Source organism: Pseudorca crassidens, chromosome 5 (assembly GCF_039906515.1).
Source record: "Pseudorca crassidens isolate mPseCra1 chromosome 5, mPseCra1.hap1, whole genome shotgun sequence".
In the NCBI taxonomy this organism is placed as follows: domain Eukaryota; kingdom Metazoa; phylum Chordata; class Mammalia; order Artiodactyla; family Delphinidae; genus Pseudorca; species Pseudorca crassidens.
The window spans coordinates 147,034,153-147,047,869 of record NC_090300.1 but is presented as its reverse complement, the minus strand read 5'-3'; positions in this window follow the sequence as shown (position 1 = coordinate 147,047,869).

Genomic DNA, 13,717 nt, shown 5'->3' with positions numbered 1-13,717 from the left:
TCCACACAGAAACCTGTACACAGACTTTATAGCCGCCTTTTTTTCTCTGGCCATGCCACACAGCATGTGGGATCCCAGTTCCCAGACCAGGGATCAAACCCAGACCCTCTGCATTGGAAGTGTAGAGTCTTAACTACTGGACCACCAGGGAAGTCCCTATAGCAGCTTTATTCACAATTGCCAGGAATGGAAACAACCAAGACACCCCTCAGTAGACGAGTGGATAGAAAAACCAAGGTATGTCTACAGAGTGGACTGTTATTTAGAAGTGAAATAAATACGCTATCAAAACACGAAAAGACAAGACATGCAGGAAACTTGAATGCATTGCTGAGTGGCAAAAGCCAATCTGAGAAGTCGACAGACTGTATGATTCCAACTGTGTGACATCTGGAGAGGGTAGGACTACACAGGTAGTAAAAGAGAATCAGTGGTTGCCGACGGGGAGGGCAGGGAGGGATGAATAGGCAGAGTGCAGAGGATTTTTAGGGCAGAGAAACTACTCTATGTGAGACTGTAAATGGTGGACGTGTGTCATCACCCATTTGTTCAAGTCCACAGAATGTACAACACCAAGAGTGAACCCTATTGTAAACTATGGACTTCACTTAATAACAATGTTATAATGCTGGTTCCTTATCTGTAACAAATGTACTACACTAATTCCAGAGGCTAATAATAGGGGAGACTGTGTATGTGAGAGGTGGTGGATCAAAAGTCTCTGTACTATCTGCTCAATTTTTCTACAAACTTAGAACTATTCTAAAAAAATAAGATCTGTGCATTAAAATGATACAAGTTTATAAATAAAAATCATGTGTAATTCTATGACCCATCGGTAACATTTTGATTTAAATCTAGAATTTTTATGTTTTTCTTGAGTTGAAGAGTCCGATCTCTCGTGCTATTTGATAACCTACCATTTTCATTAATGCATGACTGTGCGCATCTTTCCATATCGATAATTATTTTATATCATCATTTTTCATGACTGTATTTTGCTCAAATAGATGGTTTTTTCTTCAGCACATCCTTGTCTCAGTTAATGGATGTTTAGGTTGTCACTTCTTCACAAGAGTAGAGTCTCATTTAAGCTGCGTGAATTCAACTCCAAGTGCTCAGCCTAAGAAAAGAGAGTGAAACCACCTATTAAAGAAAGGAAAGGCAAGACATGGAAACAACCTAAATGTCCTTCAACAGATGGATGGATAAAGATGTGGTACAGGGGCTTCCCTAGTGGTCCAGTGGTTAAGAGTCCTTCCAATGCAGGGGACACGTGTTTAACCCTTGGTCCAGGAACTAAGATCCCACATGCCTCAGGGCCACTAAACCCGCGCGCTGCAACTAGAGAGCCCGCATACTGCTACTACTGAGCCTGTGGGCTCTCGCCACAACTAGAGAGGAGCCTGCGACGAAGAGCTCGCGCACCACAATGAAGACCCAGCATAGCCAAAATAAAAAAATAATAATAATAATAAAAAGAAGATGTGCTACATGCATGCAATGGAATATTACTCAACCATAAAAAAGAATGAAATAATGCCATTTACAGCATCGTGGATGGACCTAGAGATTATCATAGTAAGTGAAGCAAGTCAGACAAAGTTAAATATCATATGATGTCGCTCATGTGTGGAATCTAAAAGAAAAAATACAAATGAACTTATTTACAAAACAGAAACAGACTCACGGACATAGAAAACAGACTTGTGGTTGCCAGGGGGGAGTGCAGTGGGGGAGGAATGGAGTGGGAGTTTGGGATTAGCAGATGCAAACTCTTACGTATAGGATGGATAAACAACAAGGTCCTACTGTATGACACAGGGAGCTATAATCAATATCCTGGGATAAACCATAATGGAATGCATTATACATAAACATGTATAATGGAATCACTTTGCTGTACAGCATAAATTATCACAACATTGTAAATCAACTATACTTCAGTCAAAAAAAAAAAAGTAAAAGCAGTGGGTGTGGGTGTGGCTTGTAGTCTGGGCCAGGGCTGGTGTCCCTGTGAGAAGGGGGCTGCCTCCCCCCACCACACCCCCAAGCTCCTCTCCCTTCCCCCGATTGCCCAAGGGGAGCGCAGGCCAGCTGAGCCGGTCTCTTGTGTCCTTTCTGAGCAGTGTGGCCTGGAAACACAAGTCAGACATTTCTTCTGGCCACTGACCAGAGTGACAGCGCCCTGTCCCAACATTAGAGGGACAGCCTTCATGGAACTCCCAGGCCAATTTCAGTTCCACCCAAGTTTTGCCAGTGGGGTAACTATAGACTCAGCCCCTGAGTTATGAACAGCTCTGGGAGTGCAAACTTGCACAGCCTTTGCACACACTCCTAAGTATTGCCTAATGTCAAATTCCAAACAGTGGAATTTTGGGGTTAAAAGGTGTGCACATGTGTGAGAATCTGCATGCATATTGCCACACCATACTTGTATAAACGTGTGCCAAGGAAATGACTGCCAGCTGGGTGTGAGAGCCATGTGGGAAAGAGGCAACATCTGAAACGAAGTCAGCAGGGGATTTGATGGGAGATTGGACATGGGCATATGATGAATGAACGGGAAGCCAAGCACACAGAGAAAACAGAGCTTTTGAAAACCACAGGTGGGACTTCCCTGGTGGCGTGGTGGTTAGGAATCCGCCCGCCAATGCAGAGGACATGGGTTCGGGCCCTGGTCTGGGAAGATCCCACATACCGTGGAGCAACTAAGCCCGTGCGCCACAACTACTGAGCCTGTGCTCTAGAGCCCTCGAGCCACAGCTACTGAAGCCCGCATGCCCGGAGCCCGTGCTCCACAACAAGAGAAGACACCGCAATGAGAAGCCCGTGCACCGCAACAAAGAGTAGCCCCTGCTTGCCGCAGCTAGAGAGAGCCCACGCGCAGCAATGAAGACCCAAAGCAGCCAAAAATAAATTAATGAAGTATACTTATAAAAACAAAAAAAAACAAATAAAAAAAACCCATAGGGGGACTGCCCCGGCAGTCCACTGGGCAAGACTCTGTGCTCCCAATGCAGGGGGCCTGGGCACAATCCCTGGTGGGGGAACTAGAGCCTGCACGCCGCAACTAAGAGCCAGCGCAGCTTAAATAAATAAATATTAAAAAACAAAAAACCATGGAAGCTCATGAGAACCTACTGTATAGCATAGGGAACTCTACTCAGTGCTCTGTGGTGACCTAAGTGGGAAGGACATCCAAAAAAGAGGGGATATGTGTATACATAGAGCTGATTCACTTTGCTGTACAGCAGAAACTAACCCAACATTGTAAAGCAACTGTATTCCAATGATATTTAATTATAAATAAATAAATAAAAACCATAGGAGGAGCTTAAGCGGCACGTGGAAGGTAGTGAGAAGGCCCAGTACGTGAGTAAATAGTCCTACATGGACAGGAGAGAGAATGGGGTGGGAACACTATTTGAAGCAATAGTAGCTGAGAAGCTTCCAAAAGACACCAACCCATTAACTGAAGAAACACAGTGATCCCCAAGCAGGACAAATAAAAAGAAAACTATCCCCAGGTCCACCCTAGAAAAATCCTCCGCAACCCACGACCTCCCAACAGAAGGGTCTTCCGTGACTTCCTGCGGACAGTGGCGCTCGGTTGGGCGAACCCAGCTCGGGGTGCTTTCTATCCAGCAAAGTGCAGGGTGGTCTCACAGACACAAAAGATCCTGGCACATTTTCAAGTGTGCAAAATATTTAAAATTATGAGGCTCATCTAGATTCTAAGTGTGTTTTACATCTAAACACTGTATGGGCTGAACTGTGTCTCCCCAGATCCATATGTTGAGGTCCTGAAACTCCAGTGTGCTGTATTTGCACCAGGGAAATAATTAAGGTTAAATGAGGTCATAAGGTGGGGGCCCTGATCCTATGGGATTAGTGTCCTTATAACACTGGAGAGCTCTCCCCCCTCCCTCCACCATGTGAGGTCATAGTGAGAAGATGGCCATCCATAAGCCAGGAACAGGGGCTTACAAAGAACCCATCCGTGCTGGCACCCAGATCCTGGACGTCCAGCCTCCCGAACCGTGAGAAATGAGTGTCTGTGGTTTAAACTGCCCCGTGTGTGGTATTCTGTTCTGGCCGCCTGAGCTGACCAATATAAACACAAAGACATTTTTGCATGGCTTTAACGTAATTTTCCAGGAGTACAAATGCCATGCAAATTGACAGATTACATTTTGTTTTGTTTTGACCTTTACCTAGAGTTGCTCACCATTTCATGAAATCATGTTTCCAATGGCAATGTCAGATGGGACCTGAGTGGTCCATTCCGTGCGTCTGTATCTGTGTCTGTGGCTTTTGTAATTGTTTGTTTTGATGGGTCTGTGTGTCAGCCCAAGCATGGCCCTCACCCATGCATGTACATGGCGAAATCAGTTGATGGAGATATAAATGTATTTCTCCTTTATATTATAGAAAGGGCATAATATTGATTTTTAAAGTATATGAATGTAGCAGGTTCATTTCAGGATGGAGGTGTTCAGTGTTTGTTATAAACGGGGACTTGGGTCTGACAGGAGGAAATACTTTATTCGGGAATAACCTCCTCCCCTCAGACACAGGATCCTGAGAAGCTCGCCTCCCAAACCTGGCTCCATCCCAAATGCAGGCCAGTTTGTTCTGATGCATTTCAGCAAATCGTCATTAAGAGGGAATGCAGACAGGCAGTTATGCCACGGCCTGTGCTCAAAACCAGCCTCACCACTCACTAACTTACGCGACCATTCTCTGCCACAGTCTCCTCAGTTGTGAAAGTGGAGTCTATAGTTTTGAGGGCTGCTGTAACAAACTGGGTGGCTGAAACAACAGAGATTTGTTCTCTCTCAGTTTTGGAGGCTGGAAGTCCAAGATCGAGGTGTGGGCAGGGCTGGTTCCTCCTGAGGCCTCTGAGGGAGAATTTGTTCCAGGCTTCTCCCCCGGCGTCTGGTGGTGTGCTGGCAACCTCGGGGTTTTTTGGCTTGTAGAAGGATCACTCTGATCTCTGCCTTTGTTTTTTTTTTTAATTTAATTTTTTATTTTTGGCTGCATTGTGTCTATGTTGCTGCGTGCAGGCTTTCTCTAGTTGCGGTGAGCGGGGGCTGCTCTTCATTGTGGTGCACGGGCTTCTCATTGTGGTGGCTTCTCTTGTTGCAGAGCACGGGCTCTAGGCACGTGGGCTTCAGTGGTTGCAGCAGGCAGGCTCGGTAGTTGTGGCGCATGGGCTTAGTTGCTCCGCGGCACGTGGGATATTCCCAGACCAGGGATCGAACCCGTGTCCCCTGCATTGGCAGGTAGATTCTTAACCACTGCGCCACCAGGGAAGTCCCTCTGCCTTTGTTTTTACATGGCATTCTCCCTGTGTGCCTTGTCTGTGTCCACAGGTTCCCTTTGTATAAGGACACGGTCATAATGGAGTAGGGCCCTCCCTAACGATCTCATCTTACCTTGATCATCTGCAAAGACCCTGTCTCCACATAAGGTCACAAACACAGGTGCTGGGGGTTAGGACTTCAGCATTATTTCGAGGACACGATTCAATGCATAACGTGGGTTTAATAATATGGGGGATGAAAGCTATTCGTGACGTGTATCACAGCTTGCTTTCAGTCTACTGCTGAAAGCACACATACAATGTTTGTGTGATAACTGGATATGACTGATAGTGTGTATAACCTATAAAATTCTTCCTTGACAGCATATACCACTGTGTTTGTCAACTACCTCAATTAATTACCCCAAACAAGGATAACTAGGCAAATCTATTCCTATTAAAAAAAAAAAAAAAAGGAAGGAAGAAAGAAAGAGAGAGAGAGAGAAAGGAAGAAGATAGAAAGAAGTAGTCATAGCACCAAGGGACATTATGGAGCAGGTCAGCCTGCAACCACCCTAGCATCAGGGGACAAATATGTTAATTATCAATGCTTTCTATCAAAAGATTTATGCCCAAAGGGGGGAAATGATAGAAGAAATTTTCACACATTGATGTATGGGAAGTCACTCTGCCTTATACATGAGTTAACTTGAAGTTTATCTAACTAGAATAGCCTATTTGTGGCCTAAAACATATATTGTACATCTGCTTTAATTATGAAAGAAAAGGGCACAGTGACCAGAAGGTAAGAATATCCATATGAAAACTAAGGATTAAATGCCTTCCTTCCTGGAAAGCCAAAGCTGGCCCTCCTTCCGTGATAAGATTCCCTTCCCAGGCGCCAAGGCCATGCTGACTCGCTGTGTACGTGCTGACCTACTTTTTTTTTGAAAACTTCAAAGAATGTATCCCTGACTCATTTGATGTTCTTTGCTCTGAGAGGAAACCATGCTTCTCCAGAGCAGTTCCTCAGCGTTATCCGGGAGACTGTCTTCTGGGCTACAGTCCTCACTTTGGCTCAAATAAAACTCTTTTCTATTCCTCAACAACAACAACAACAACAATAATAATAACACGGGGGATGAAATGGGATGATTTGAGGATGATTTCATGGACTCACCGGGCTCCCAGAAGTCATCTCAGATGCACCTATTCAAACAGTTCATGGAAGCTGGAGGCAAGGGTGGGGGTCTTCACTCATCTGGGAGGTGCCCATGGAGCCCACAGCACATTCCCAAGTGGTCCCAGGATTCAGAACTGGCCAGGAAGAGTGGGAAAGCCTTCCAGCCACGGGATCTCCAGGAACCTGGTGGGTAAAGAGCACAGCGTGTTTGGGGAACAAAAGGTGAGCTGTGTAGTTAGAACGGGGTAGGTGAGGCTGTGGTTGAGCGTGGGGAGCTCGATGGCTCCGAAGGCAAAGCAGGGGGACTCTGTCCAGCATCTTAGGAAAAAATTGTGGCATAACACACCCGAGTGCCATCCGCTCTCATCCCCATTCTTTGCAGTGTTTTCATTGGCACATTTCACGATGTATTTATGCAACCATCATTTACGATAAAGCTGCCAACCTAACTGTGTTAAAATTAAGTAGCGTTGGGACTTCCCTGGTGGCGCAGTGGTTAAGAATCCACCGGCCAATGCAGGGGACACGGGTTCAAGCCCTGGTCCTGGAAGATCTCGCATGCTGCGGAGCAACTAAGCCCGTGTGCCACAACTACTGAGCCCTCGCACCACAACTACTGAAGCCCGCGTGCCTAGGGCCCATGTTCTGCAACAAGAGAAGCCCGCACACCGCAACAAAGAGTAGCCTCCACTCGCTGCAACTAGAGAAAGCCCGTGCACAGCAACAAAGACCCAATGCAACCAAAAATAAATTAAAAAAAAAAAAAAAGTAAATAGCATTGGCAGAATTGCTCCTGGGGAAGAAAGAGCAATGTCTCCTCTCATGGACAGGAAGCCAGTTATTGGGGAAAAGTCTGAGCATAGAATCTGTTATCTTTTTGGAGTCACTGTCAGTGTGAACCACGGGCCAGGACATCTGCGTTGTGATGGCTACCAGTGGCGCCCGAGGGAAGGTGCCGATAAAACAGGCTTGAAACCCGCGAGCTGTCAGCTGAGTATATTGTCAACTTTTATCCTTAAAATCCTAGGTTGAGAAGTACTAATAGGATTTCAAGATTGACGGCCTTGGAGAGGGTGTGGAGAAAAGGGAACCCTCTTGCACTGTTGGTGGGAATGTAAATTGATACAGCCACTATGGAGAACAGTATGAAGGTCCTTAAAAAACTGAAAATAGAACTACCATATGACCCAGCAATCCCACTACTGGGCATATACCCTGAGAAAACCATAATTCAAAAAGAGACATGTACCAAAGTGTTCATTGCAGCTCTACTTACAATAACCAGGACATGGAAGCTACCTAAATGCCCATCGACTGACGAATGGATAAAGAAGACGTGGCACATGTATACAATGGAATATTACTCAGCCATAAAAAGAAACGAAATTGAGGTATTTGTAGTGAGGTGGATGGACCTGGAGACTGTCATACAGAGTGAAGTAAGTCAGAAAGAGAAAGACAAATACCGTATGCTAACACATATATATGGAATCAAAACAATCGTTCTGAAGAACCTGGGGGCAGGACAGGAATAAAGATGCAGACGTAGAGAATGGACTTGAGGACACGGGGAGGGGGAAGGGTAAGCTGGGACGAAGTGAGAGAGTGGCATGGACATATATACACTACCAAATGTAAAATAGATAGCTAGTGGGAAGCAGCCGCATAGCACAGGGAGATCAGGTCGGTGCTTTGTGACCACCTAGAGGGGTGGGATAGGGAGGGTGGGAGGGAGACGCAAGAGGGAGGAGATATGGGGATATATGTATACCTAATAGCTGATTCACTTTGGTGTACAACAGAAACTAACACAGTATTATAAAGCAATTATACTCCAATAAAGATGTTTAAAAAAAAAGAAAAAGATTGACGGCCTGAAGCCTTAGTCAGCTGGCGGTGACTAATGCCAGGAGGAATTAGTCGTTTTAGATGGGGCCTCAGAGGCCACGAGTCCTGGGAACAAAGGGTTGTCCAGGCATCTGACGAACACAAGGCTGAACTGAGTCAAAACGCAGGCGGCCCGGCCCCCCTGCCACTTGCTTCCATGGGCTTCCATGGACTGAGTTTGGGGCTCAGCGCGAGCTGCTTCCCCAAAGGGAAACGTACCGTCAGAACCCGCAGAGGGGGGACGGCTGAGTCAACCAGAGTCTCGCCCACCTGCAGCCCCTGCCGTCGGGACTGGAGCAAGCCCCCCTGCCACGCACACAGCAGGCCCCGTCTCCTGCCCTCGCCAGCCCCCGGCAGCCAGGCCTGTCCTCGTGGGCAGTGTGCGGACAGACCTCTTCGGGTAGCTGTTCCCAGAGAAAGGTCAGAGGGTGCCGAGGTGCATACACCCGCTGGCCCCGAAGGGTATCCCCCTCTGGAAGCCCCTCACCTGTCACCTCCCCCCAAATCCTGTCGCCAGAAAAGTTCATCAGTCAATCTAAGAGAGAAATGGAAAGTTTTGAGCCAAATTTGAGGATTCTAACCCGGGAAGAGCATCTCAGAAAGCTCTGAGGACTGTTACGCCCATTAGAAGTCAAGGCACAGATATGTAAGGTTTTTGAGACGGAGGGCTGTACGTCAAATGGCCTATTATTGACACTTTACGTAACCCAGGTCTAAGCATCATTGTGCTGGGCCATGTGGTCCCTTACAAGACCGAGAAGGAAGGTCATCTCTAAGGGGTTGTCTTGTAGATGCTGGGAGAATGTTGCTCTTCTTCGCCGAGCAGGAATTTCTGTCGATGGGGAGCCCTGGTCGACTCCTAACGCGGATACACGAGGCACAGTGCGGGGGAGAGGACGCCAAAGGGCAGAACTTTTTGTTTAACTTTTTCTTGTCTTACCATAAAATATGAATTTGATCTAACAAGCCCCACAGGGAGTGGCCTCGGGCCTGCGCCTCGACCAGGCTGGGAGCCGACTTGCCGGTTGAAAGGCCCGTCCGTATTGTAAGTCAAGTAAGGACCAGGCCCGCCTGCCGCCTGGCTCCCAGCTCTTGCGGAAGGAAGGGCGAGGTGGTCTTGGGGGAGACAGAGGGCCCTCCCCTCTGCCAGCCTCTGCGGGCCCTTTCTTCCGCGAGGGAGCTCGGGGGCCATGTTGAGCTTCTGCACGTGGCCGGGGGTGGTGACGGCGCAGGGTGGAGGCTGGGCCTTCTCCCACCTTCCGAACCCCCAGCAGGGTCACTACCCGAGTGTGCAGACCTGGCTCCAGCAGGAGGCTCAGAAAACAGAGCTGAGCCTTGCCACTTCTCTGCGTTCGTGCTGTGCTTGTAAACAAAACTCTGACTTGGCTTATGTTTCGTGTATTTAGTCAGGGTGCTGGTAAAATAATCAAGTTTATTCGGGGTTCCGTTGACTCCTTGCACATCCGGCCGCGTCCGGGCCTGCTGCCCCGTGTGCTAAGCCCAGAATTTATCTGACGTCCTAGGTGGATCCACAGCTGAAAGATGAAAATCAGGTGATAATCTGTGCATGTGGAGGCAGGACCTCTTGGGGAGATGATGTTCTTTGGGGTCTGCCATGTCCCCACGGTGCCTGGTTCAGCACCTGGCCGGGTGAGAACTGGCCTCCTCGTTGGGTTTGTTTCCCCAGAGATAGAGAACTGGGCCAGACCATGCGCCAGTCCTGGGCTGCCCCTGGGCCCGGGTCTCAGAGAAAACCAGCCTGTGCTCTGGGGACCCAGTCCTGACTCTGGGCTAGGGGAACTCATCCTTGCCCGGAGTTGAAAATAAAGCCTTTCACTGTATCAGCTTCCTGAGAAAGCTGGAAGGCTGATGTTGGAGATCACGGCAACCAGCCCATCAATCCAAGGCTTCACCTGGCCAGCGATGCCGGGGCCGTCAGACTGCTGGGCTTCCCACCCTGGGGTCCCGAGACCAAGCAGAAAGGTCACAACCCCTGCGAGACCATCCCCAGAGCAATCACAGTCAACCTGGGAGTTGCAGGGTCAAGGTTAGACACACTCTTCCCAAATCCAATGTCGTGAGAAAAACGTAAGGGAGGAGATGCTGCAGAAAAAGAACCTTTATGACACAATAAGCAAATGCCACGTGTGATCCTTGATTTCCTGGTTAGAAAAAGCATGTCTGGGGACAACTGGGGGGAAATTTGACCGTGGGCTTGTGAGAGAGGACGTTGGGGATCTCATTTGGGTTGGCGGGACTGCAGTGATGTGGTTACAGAGAACGTCATTCTCCAGCAGAGCAGGCTGGGGTGTTTGGGATATCATTTGAGAGGGTTCAGTCCAAAAGAGCATCAACAAACCCGTGGCCAATGTCAGCATCACTTCACTCCAGACGGTGGCTCTCGGGGAGCTTGTGGGGTTATTTGTTCTGCTCTCACGTAGCTCAAAAACTTCAAGGCTGAGGGGAGGGCTGAGGCCCAGGGCTCTGGCGGGGTTTCCCTAGCTCGGACCTGGTGGATGCAGCGCAGAGAAAAGCCCTCTGCTTCCGTGGGTTTGCAGCTGGGGTCGACTCAGGTCAGCGCGTTTGCCGAGGAGCCTCCTGCGTCGAGAGCTCTGCGCTGACGCTGCTGTTTGCACCAGGGCTCCTCCCACTGTGTGTGCCCTAATCCCCTGGTACGGATTCACCGGGCCTGGGGGCGACTAACCCCTAACTGCTGGCTGGGGTCCACACTGAGGAGTCAGGGTTTGGCGGCGTGCAGGACAGGTGAGCTGGGATCAGAGCCCTGCTCTGCACGTGTGTCTCCAGGCCTCATTTCCTTGTCTGTGACAGGGACTCATCACAATGTACCTGCCGGGACGCTGAGGACCGGATGCGGGGATATCTGTAAGGCACAGAGCCTGGCAGGAGAGAGGGCCCCCCGGCAGAAGGTCCTACACCTCCTGGGGCCGGAGGGAGACCCAGGCTTTTGCCCCGAGCGGCAGAGTCCCCCTCTGTCCGAGGTTTAGAAGGTGCTACCCGCAGAGCCCCTACACCAGCACGCCAGCAGCCCTGGCCCTCCCTGTGCTCCCTGGAGCTGTGGAAGCAGCGCAGGTAAAGGTTACTCTTCAGCCGCCAAGTCTCCCAGGAAAAGCTCCTCCACCCCAGGGCAGCAGGGAGGTGGGAACCGCCAGGCGGCCGCCGACACACTGAAGCCATCCCTGTGAGGCGTGGGTACGGCCCCAGCTCCAGCGCCACGGCTTCCACGGTTCTCACGAGCTTCTGTACATATTGTCAAACAAACGCTCCTCAGTTTGTCCTAAGCCCTTCGATCAATCTCCAGGGACTCTGAATGGTTCTTTCCTAAGTGTGACCAGCTCGTCAGGTCTCTCCTGGGGGCGGCTTCCCTGAGCTCCTGGCATGACTGTTCTACAGGTCCCGGCTGTCCTGGCTGCTCTCTCAATTCCCTGCATGCGCACCTGCCCCAGGGCCTCTATACGGGCTGTTCCTTCTGCTGGTTCCTTCTTCACATACCACGGCTCACTTTTCAATCTCTTTTGGTCTCTGTTCAAATGTTTCCTTCTTCCTAGCAGAGTCAGGTAAATTAAGAAAAAAACGGTTTTACTTTTTTGGCTGTGTTGGGTCTTCATTGCTGTGCGCGGGCTTTCTCTAGTTGGGGCGAGCGGGGGCTACTCTTCGTTGCGGTGCACAGGCTTCTCTTGTTGCAGAGCATGGGCTCTAGGCGCATGGGCTTCAGTAGTTGTGGCACATGGGCTCAGTAGTTGTGGCTCGCGGGCTCTAGAGCGCAGGCTCAGTAGTTGTGGTGCACGGGCTTAGTTGCTCTGCGGCATGTGGGATCTTCCCGAAGCAGGGCTTGAACCTGCATTGGCAGGCAGATTCTTAACCACCGCGCCACCAGGGAAGTCCCACATGCTTTATTTTTTTCCACATGGAGCTCTTGTCCCCAGGTGACAGCCATGCATTTTATCTGTTTGTTCACCCCCCTCACCCCGGCCCCTGGGTCAGCATCGTCAGGCACCGACTTGGTCTGTGTTGACTGTTGCCGCTGCAGCGTGTAGCACAGAACACGGCCTGGCACACGGCAGGCACCCAGCATCTGCTGAATGAATGAGTGATTTGCTATAGAGGATACACACTGCTAGTACCGGAGGGAAAGATACCCATTTCGCAGCCTTCTTTTTTGGGCCGCGTTGCGCGACTCGCAGGATTTTAGTTCCCTGCCCAGGTGTCAAATCCTAACCACTGGACCGCCAGGGAACTTCCGAAGTCTGTCTTCTAAGGAGGGTGGCTCCTGCAGGGCTATCGTCTGCCACGTAGGAAAGGGGAGGGCACTGAGCATGCCAGGGGGTGCTGAAAGGAGCTGAACACATGGATGGGTCTGTGGGTGAGGGCATGGAAACGGTGAGAGACCCCCCGGAACCCCACTCTGAGAACCGCCGTGTTTCAAGGTGATTTTAGGTAGTGGTGGCTGAGTGACATAACCCTGCCCCTAACCCCGAACCTTCAGGAACAGGTTGGCTCCCTGGTGCCTGCAGCATCTCAGGAGGGGTGGGCCGGGCTCAGGCCCCTTGCCTCACACTCAGCTAAAGGGATGGGGAACCAGACACTGGCAGAGGCAGACAGCGGGTGTGGGCGTCCGAGGACACAGACCCTCTGGGACTTCGCATTCACCTCGGGGAGGAGTCCCAACTGGCACCAGGCAGACTGGAAAGCTTGGCTGACATCTGAGCTCCGTTTATATCAGCAAGAGCCTGGCACCAAACGCCCGTCGCTGGAGGAACGGGTGGATACAGGCATCTCGTGGTCCTGCTGCTGAGACGGGGGTCGGGGAGGACGTATGAGGGCGTGGGGGGTCTCATGGGTGTTCCAGGTGTTATTTTATGGGTTAAGTGACCCTCTGTGGACGTCTCTGGGATCCAAACCGCGACCGAGGAGCGTCTGTTCGGGGAACACGTGTATACCAAGGCCAAGAGCAGGTGGCGGTGCTCTGCTTGCCTGGCGAGACAGGGCCGTCTACCTCTCCCCTCGGGGAAGAGGAACAGCGGCAGGCACCTCTCTGCGGTGGAGGTGGGGGGCCCCGCCCAGGACACCGGCGCCCCCTGCAACCGTCCTCACAGGCCGAGGCCTGAGGAGCAGGTGCTTCAGGCCTGGCAGTGGGGGTGTCCGTGTGCAGCCGCAGGGCGAGCCTCACCACAAGCCCCCTTGCCGGCTCCGGGCAGGGGACGCACAACAGGACGGGTGCCCAGAGACGCCTGTTCTCAAACACTTACCACTGTCCCCAGCGTCAGCGAACCCCGGCTGCATTATAATAGCTCCCAAAGAGGCGCAGTTTTACGTACGCT